This window comes from Urocitellus parryii, chromosome 6 (assembly GCF_045843805.1).
Source record: "Urocitellus parryii isolate mUroPar1 chromosome 6, mUroPar1.hap1, whole genome shotgun sequence".
NCBI classification, from domain to species: Eukaryota; Metazoa; Chordata; class Mammalia; order Rodentia; family Sciuridae; genus Urocitellus; species Urocitellus parryii.
Genome location: NC_135536.1, coordinates 167,652,611 through 167,661,081, shown reverse-complemented (window position 1 = coordinate 167,661,081; position 8,471 = coordinate 167,652,611).

Genomic DNA, 8,471 nt, shown 5'->3' with positions numbered 1-8,471 from the left:
TGTCTGATTCATTCTACTGTCTTTCCTATTACCACTCCTCTCAATCTGTTGTATTATCCTTGTTCATAGTGTAGTGTTGTTTAATCGAATGTGATAATGCTGAATTAAATACATACATGAAAAAAGAGGTACATCACCTGCTGAAGAGCTCATTAAGATTTGCCTTGTAATTGAAAGGATTCTTCTTTGAATGTTGATATTGCAGAGACAGTTTGGTAATTGATTGTTTTTAAAAATTTCTTCTAAGCTTTCTTAAAAAGAAAATGAAGAAGAAATGAAGGGTGGACTTATGTTGTTTGTTACTGTCTGAAGTGATTCAGAGAGCTCTGTACTACACACAGGGCGTTGGAATCTAGGAAGTATTACTAAAGGAGCAAGCAAGCAGTTTGCTGGATGGATGTGGACAGGTTCTAGTATAAGAAAGGTTCAAACTCAAATTTGAGTAGATCTTAGTTACTAGGAATGCAAATTAAAAAAATACTTTGAGTATTTGCCAAAACAGAGTGAATACAAAAATTAACTTCAAAAGTTTGGAATCATTTGAAGTTATCAAGATCTACAGCGGAAGAAACAAGGCAATCCTGGAAATCTTCATTCCAGACACTGGCTTTGAGACAAACTGAGAGAGGTGGTGATCAGATAGGCAGGAGATATGGAGACAGAGAGTGAGTATGGAAGCATTTTCAATGGAAGATGCAGAATTTTTTTTAAAAAGGTAAAAAAATCAAATAAATACAAAAAAATAAACTTAACACATAATGGCTTCTTAATCTTGACCCATTGATTGCAACATATTTATTTTTTTTTAGAGACAAACTAAATCCTTTTCACCATAATTAATAACATCTCTTAACAGGCATTTGTTGATGAAAAAGGATGCTGTCCATTGAAACTGGCATTATAGCTTATACGCTTCTCATCTGCACAATGGGTCAATAATGCATCTTTTTCAAAGTAGTTTGAAGGTGGAATGAGACTTGGCGTTAAATAAGGCAAGGAAGTCATGATTCACCTCCATAAGCAAATGCAACTTCAAAGCATGCTTAACAATCCTATGAATTATAACACGACAGGACACGACTTTTCACCACCCAGAATGGCTGAAGTGGTTCAGAATATGAAGAATTTGAAATGCTTACATACTATCAACCAGAGTATAAAAAGGGACAATCTCTCTGAAAAACTAATATAGTAAATTTGCCTACCCTATGACCTAGCAATTCCATTCTTATTCATATGCCAAAGAGAAATGAGTACATGCTTCCACAAAATAACTTGTATCAAAGTATTCATGGATGCTTATTCTAAAAGTCCAGCAGTAGGGAAAGAAAAATAAAATAAATATACATCCATAGAATGGAAAGCCACAGCATAATTCCTACAATGGAATACAACAGAGCAATAAAGAGAACAAACAAGAGTGATGTGTGCACAGGAATAGAATATTTATGTCCCTACCCCCTGCAGAAATTCATATGTCAAAACTAAAACACTCAAGGTGATGTTATTAGGAGGCAGGACCTTTGACAGATGATTAGATGCTGAGTACACCATCCGCAGGTATGAAATCAGTGCTCACATAAAAGAATCTCAGATCTTTCATCTCTCCCTCGTATGAAGACACAGCCAGGGCACCATCTGTGAACCAGTAAGAAGACCGTCACCACACACTGAATCTGCCACCACCTTGATCTTCGACTTCCCAACAGCCAAATATCTTAGAAATAAACTTTTGTTGTTTATAATCCACTCTGCTTATGGTATTTTGTTGTAGAAGCCTGATTAGACTAAAACAATATGAAACAACATGGATGAGTAAATCTCAAGAAAATTAATAGTGAGTGACAAGTGATTTGGTCATAAAATCTGACATACCAAAGGATTCCACCTGTATGATGTTCAAGAGCAGCCCAAACCAATCGAAAAAGGGACAGGAGACAGAAGAGTGGATGTGTGAGGATGGAAACAACCTGAAAATTGATTAGGAAGGGTCAAGATAAGTATTTGGGGGACTCTGGATATACTCTGTGTCTTGACCAGGATGACAGCTATATGGGTATAAGTTTGTCTCAATTACAAAACCTACAGGCAGATTTGTTAACTTGCTATATTTAAAGATAATTATCTAAATAAATGGGTTGGTGGATGGATGGATAAATTAATGCAAATGTAGCTTCAATATAAAAATACTTGATAATTGTTTTCTATTACTACTGCTAATTATTATTTTTAATTTTACTGCTAATTGTATTTTACCATACTAGATGCCAAATATCTACGTCCTTGATGTAACTGGGGGACATGGCTTGAATGAAAAGAAGATAATAGTCTGTTGTGTTTTATATGATTTTTGGTAGTCTACTGTTGTTGAATCTAGTTCCTTGCTGGCTCTGTGAATTTTAGCAAGTCATTTAAATTCCCCAACCCTTCATTCTTAACACATATAATAATTGTACCTGCAATAGTTTTTATGAAGATGAAAACATTTACAAGGTAGTCTGTAATGTTATTTATTATTTTTATTTTCATCTGTTCTTGCTAATTAATCCTTGCTCACTTTTGGCAGACTCTGTAGAAAACATAGTTTTAATTTAGTTTTTGGCAATGTAATTTTATATTCTGGCCTAAGTACTTCTTAATATTATTTGACCTAAAAAGATTTATAAAAATCACTTTTATGTTAATTCATTGTATTTTTGATTACTACTTATGGATCATCACTCTGGTTACTGTTCAGCATTTCTAAAATTTATTACTACTATAGTAGATATGATTATTTTTATCCCAGAGGAAATCAAAAGCTTATTATTATAAAATGTAAGCTTCTCGAGAGCAAAAAACCTCACTGTATCTATGGTTGTTGCCATTTATTTTGCACTTGACCTAGAATCTAGTATAAGCCTAATATAGTAAATAATTATTGCTCTGCTAAATCAATGTATTTAGTAAACATAACCTACCCCTTGTGAAAATCAAGAAGGTTGAAGCAATCTGCTGGTATGCGTATGTGAGTGTGTATGTGTGTGTGTGTGTGTGTGTGTGTGTGTGTGTGTGTGTGTATGTATACATATTTTCATAAAATGCACAAAGAGTTATCTTACGTAAGATAGACTTTGCATCCAGAGAACAGTGTGTACCTGTATCAGACATAATTTTCTTTGGACGCACAGGACTTTTTGAGATTATTAGGCAGCAACCTTGGGATTGTGTGGTTATGACTGGAGGTGGCTAGAGACAGGTCTAAGAAATCTGTTAAATAGAGAAAAAAATTTCCATAACCAGTGGCAGCAGGCCAAAAAGGGTGTTGGACCAAATTTTAGGCTCATACAGGTTTCTGTGAAGTTTGTCAGGTTATTTTCCCTCCAGTGTTGTAATTGTTTGAATAGAGATCAAAACCAAAACCAAGTCTTTGCACCTCTAACACCCTTGCTTCTCTTTATTTCTTTCCTCATTTTGATATTAATAGAATTTTATCCAGTGTTTTATTTCCATAGCAGATGACAAAATCCAGACTTAAAAATCCAGCCACAGATCATTCTGGAGGAGTTCTGGATTAAATTTCCTGTCAAAAAATATAATGGAAATGATAATTATATAGAAGTATTTGTACCAGCAAGTTACTAAAAATATAGGGTGAATTGTGAGCTATGTTGAAATAAGAAAATGTTTATTATCACGAAATGGAAGCCAAAGTAGAGAGGAAGGTTCATGTAAGGTAGTTTCAAAAAGCAAATATTTGTGAAATTATTTTTATAGTATAAATTGAAAGAAACAATTATGAAATCAGACTGCATCCATACCTCTCTGTCCAGTTTTTAATAGATATTGCCACTCCACCACCCACAGTGGCATTTGGGAATACATGGAAGGTCTATTAAAATGGAGGAGGATGTCATAACTGGAACTAAGAGTAAGACAATATAATATGTTGTATGTATGATTTATTGTAATATGTGATAATATAGTAGAATAATAAATAAATATTATACAACTTTGCATATGTAATGTTATATGTATTAATAATTTTTAATAATGCTAATACTTTTCTTGAGAAACTTGACATTTTGGAAAACAATGTTAGATATGGCTTTGAAAATGATATTGTATATAACTACAGGAAAAACTAGCAGAGAAACCTAAATTGAGGGCTTTTCTATAGAAAAATTATCTGCACCATATAATAATAACCATTGGATGAAAGAGAGAAAAATTCAGGGATTAATGTAGATTGAGGAAAAATAAAAAAAATATCAATTACATCAAACATATGATGTTAGGTTGGATTCTTCATCATTGGGGAAAAAAAGACAGTGTTGGCAAAAGTCAAATTAGGACTTTATATTAGTTTCAAAGAAACAAATATTTGTGGAAATAACAAATATTCAAATAACAGTATGGTAACAATGTCAAATTTTCCAAGTTCTAACATTGTGCCACAGATTGTGTAAAAATCTACCCTTGCTCTTAGAAAATACTAATGTATTCAAAAGTGAAGAATCATTATGGATGCAACTCACTCTTAAGTGGTTCAACACACAAAACTAAATAGGTGTGTAGTATGTATACCCACATTGATATTGATACCCACATACATATATATATCCATGTATAGAGAGGAAAAGAAAGAATGCTAAAAACGAATGCTATAGAATAGCAACAATTTGCAATTCAAAGTGAAACATATTGCAACTCACTGTATACTTCTTGCAGTTTTGTAAATTTGTTTTCTTAATAAAAAGAGTTTTTAAAGAATATAATTGAAATGAAATCTTAGTTTTGATTTGTATTTCTCTTGTTGCTAGAGATGTTGAACATTTTTTTCATATATCGTTGATTGATTGTATATCCTCTTTTGAAAAGTGTCTGTTCATTCCTTGGCCTAATTATTGATTGGGTTATTTGTGGGTTTTTTTTGTGTGGGGGGGGAATGGGACAATTAAATGAACTCTAGATAGGGCAAAGGGGAAAAGGGGAGGGAGTGAAAAGGAGTAGGAATAGGGGAAGGAAAGATTGTGGAATGTGATGGTCATCATTACCCTAAGTACATGTAAGAAGACACAAAGGATGTGACTCTACTTTGTGTACAACCAGAGATGTGAAAAATTTTACTCTACATATGTAATATGAATTGTGATGCATTCTGTTGTCATATATAACAAAAAAAGTTTAAAAAATAAAATAATGGATTCAAACCTGAAAAAAAAGAGAGAATAATAGAAGAATATCCCACATGAGAAAGACAAAAAAAAGAATATAATTGAGAGCTAGTTTATTTAAATGCTGTGGGTATAGCTATTAATAAATCTGAGAATTGATTGGGAAAGGTCAAGACAAGCTGGACAGTTACAATCTGATATATTCATACAATGTTTTTAACTACATAGTCTTGGAATAGACTATTAATGAGAGCAGTGAAATCTTTGAAACTGGAGTAAGGACTCATTAACAATGTTAAAATAATTTCTTCAATGCTAAGTGTATATGACCCTAATAAATGTGGCTGAAGCTCAATTTTTAAAAGTGGTTGCCACTTACCTAAGGGGACATAATGACACTTCGATTGAACTTTTCAATTTCTGAAATGCCACTGGGACTCACGTAGCCTATTTGGTCAATGTATATTGTTGACTTGGATTGAGTCTAACAGCGTAAACCTAGTACTTGTCTTTTGCAGACTCAACCACACATTTCTGATTGATGTTGACTTATGATCAGGGAATTACTATTTTGTGGCTAAATATTAGGTAAATTAAATCAATTTACCTTACCTTTTATTATAATAACTCTATCCCCCCCTCCTTTTTTTCTGTGTTTGTAACCCTTGAGGGCACCTGCTCTTTTTTCTCAGCTATGAGTGAAAGTTTATTTGATATGTGACTGTCGCTTCATGCATTTTGTTGCTTCGGGGAAAATGTATACCACTTGTGACCCTTGCCTGTGTCCCTGAGATGTTTCAGCCTTTGCAGCTAAATGTAATTGGCAGTAGAACACACTTTGTTCTGTACAGTTAAAAATGGGCCCCTTTGTTTAGCCAACCTTCATGAACTTCCTTTTATTTCAATGGCAAATGAAACATTTATGTAAGAAAGAAATATTGTCTTCAATGGGAAATGCATTGCATGTGTGATATATTTCATATTATGACAGATTTTTCTTGAGCTTAAACTTTTTTTTTCTACAATGTGAATACATGACTCTTCTCCATGGTTCAGTATTTTAAAGTAACCATTATTTGCATGTATAGAAAGAGATGATAATTGGTAAATATTTTTATAGTCAAATATAATTTTTAACTAAAGTTCCCAATAAAACACTTTCCCTTCTTATATGAATTCCTTTTAAAATTAAAAATAATATCAGATTCCATAAAGCAGGGGAACTAGAGCTTAAGCATTGGAAGGCAAGGGGCATGTCGCTGTCACACTGTCATTCTGGTGAAACTTGATAATCCATCTCGGCTTTGTCTTTTCACTTTAATCTGACCCAGCTCAGCAAGTGACATTACAAGGTCCGAGGTTCAGGAAGGGCATGTTGAGTGGTGTCTCAAAGTGCTCTGAAGTGCTTAATATTTGGAGAATTTATGAGCCATAGAAAAGAATCCTGGAGATTGACAACTGCAGTGAGAAGACTTGTGGCTCTGTATGCCCCTGGAGAGATGGGGTGGCATGAGTAGGAATGACATTCATCAGTTAGTTGTCATGAAATAAAACCAGAAAACATACAAAGCAGGAAGAAAAGTGAGACGTCGAGACCCACGCTGACACCCTTATGAATGTTTTGGATTCTGTTGTCCGAAATATGTGTCTGTACATGTGCCTGTTGAGGGACTCGCAGATCCTTGAGACCATGTGCTTGGGAGCTGGTTGTGCGCTAACAGGGTTGACCGAAGCCTCTGGCCTTTCTACCCTGACTCCTTTCTTCCTAATAAAGCATTAAGATCTTCCCAGTCATTTTAAGAAGTCAACCCTTAGCCCTTTGGGACTTTATTAAGTACGGTAATTCCATTGCCTTAAACATAAACCCTTTGACACATCCCTTGACAGTAATCCATTCCTTGCAGAGCTTAGGGCCCTGAGAAGCCACAGCATGTTTTCATTATAGAGCTCTGGGCTTCCTCTGTCTAGAGCCTTAAGTATTGATGAGATCCCTTAAGTCTGACCACCTAACAAAGACTGCATTGCAATTCCAGGAGCAGCTTGCTACAAGGGAGTACAGTGTCCTGAGTTTATAATCAGGCTGTATCTAAAAATAATTTGGATTCAATATCTGTTCTTCTCCTTGTTAATACCCAGCCCCGCCCCCTTGAAGATTCTGAACATCTTTTCTTAATTGATCCTGGATATACATCTGGAAAGCTGAATTTCATTATCCAGATAGAGCCCGGCTTTTATTTATATTCAGCCAACACATGAAGAGACTAAAGTTACAGATTCTGCGTGTATTTCAAAGAATATCTCTCACTTATTTTTCTGTGCTTTAAGGATATGATATACCCAGAGATTGCCACCACCTCAAAGGCTCTCCAAAGCCAGTGACAGCAAAGGTATCTCTTGAAGCTTGATAGAAATGCTGAATCTCAGGCTGCATACCAAACCTCCTGAATTAAAATCTGTATGTCCACAAAGTGCACAGATGATTCTTATGTATTTTTTTCACTGATAAATTAATATTCATTTGGGAAACTTATATTTTTATGTTAAGTAGTTAAAATATATCAAAAATATTTTATATACTAGTCATAAATCTTTAAGAAAGGAGGGTTTTATAGTCCAGACTTTTAAGAAAAGTATCAGCAACTTGGAGATGGACAGGAGATTTGCATTTAGCCTGGAAACTTCGGGACGTGAGTCTTGCTCATCCTATTTTCCATGTGAAAATGGGAGGCACATGAGGCTCTGGAAGTGATCCCCCCGCACCCCCTTCACAATCCCCCTACACGACACTCTGTGGGCTCACATCCAGGCCTTTTTCCCAAATGATACTCTTTCTTCTTTTCTTTCTACAATCATTCACAGGAGACAATTCAGAAAAATGAGACAACTTTATTTTCAAACCATTGTCCAGTGCAGGGCTTCTCAGCCTTAACACTGTTTCTTTTGAGACTGAATAATTCTTTGTTGTGACTGTCTGTTCCCCACTCACTACCAGCCGCACAAAACCATCGCCTTTAAAACCATTCTGTCCTGCCCCTGTCTGTCCCCCATCAAATGATAACCAAAAAAAAAAAAAAATGTGTCTAGACATTGTGAAATATTCCCTTTGGAGCAAAATGGTGCTCAGTGAGAACCCCTGACTTAGATATATGCATGTACTTTTATTATTCCTAAGTTTAATATGATTTTCTCTATCATCTAATGCTTCCTTATGAGACTGCCTTCTTTGGGCCAAATTAGAAGTTCCAGGTAACCAAGGCTTTAAACCTTTCACAATCGATGTCAGTTTGCTTTCTCCAAACTTTGTTCAAGTTTCAT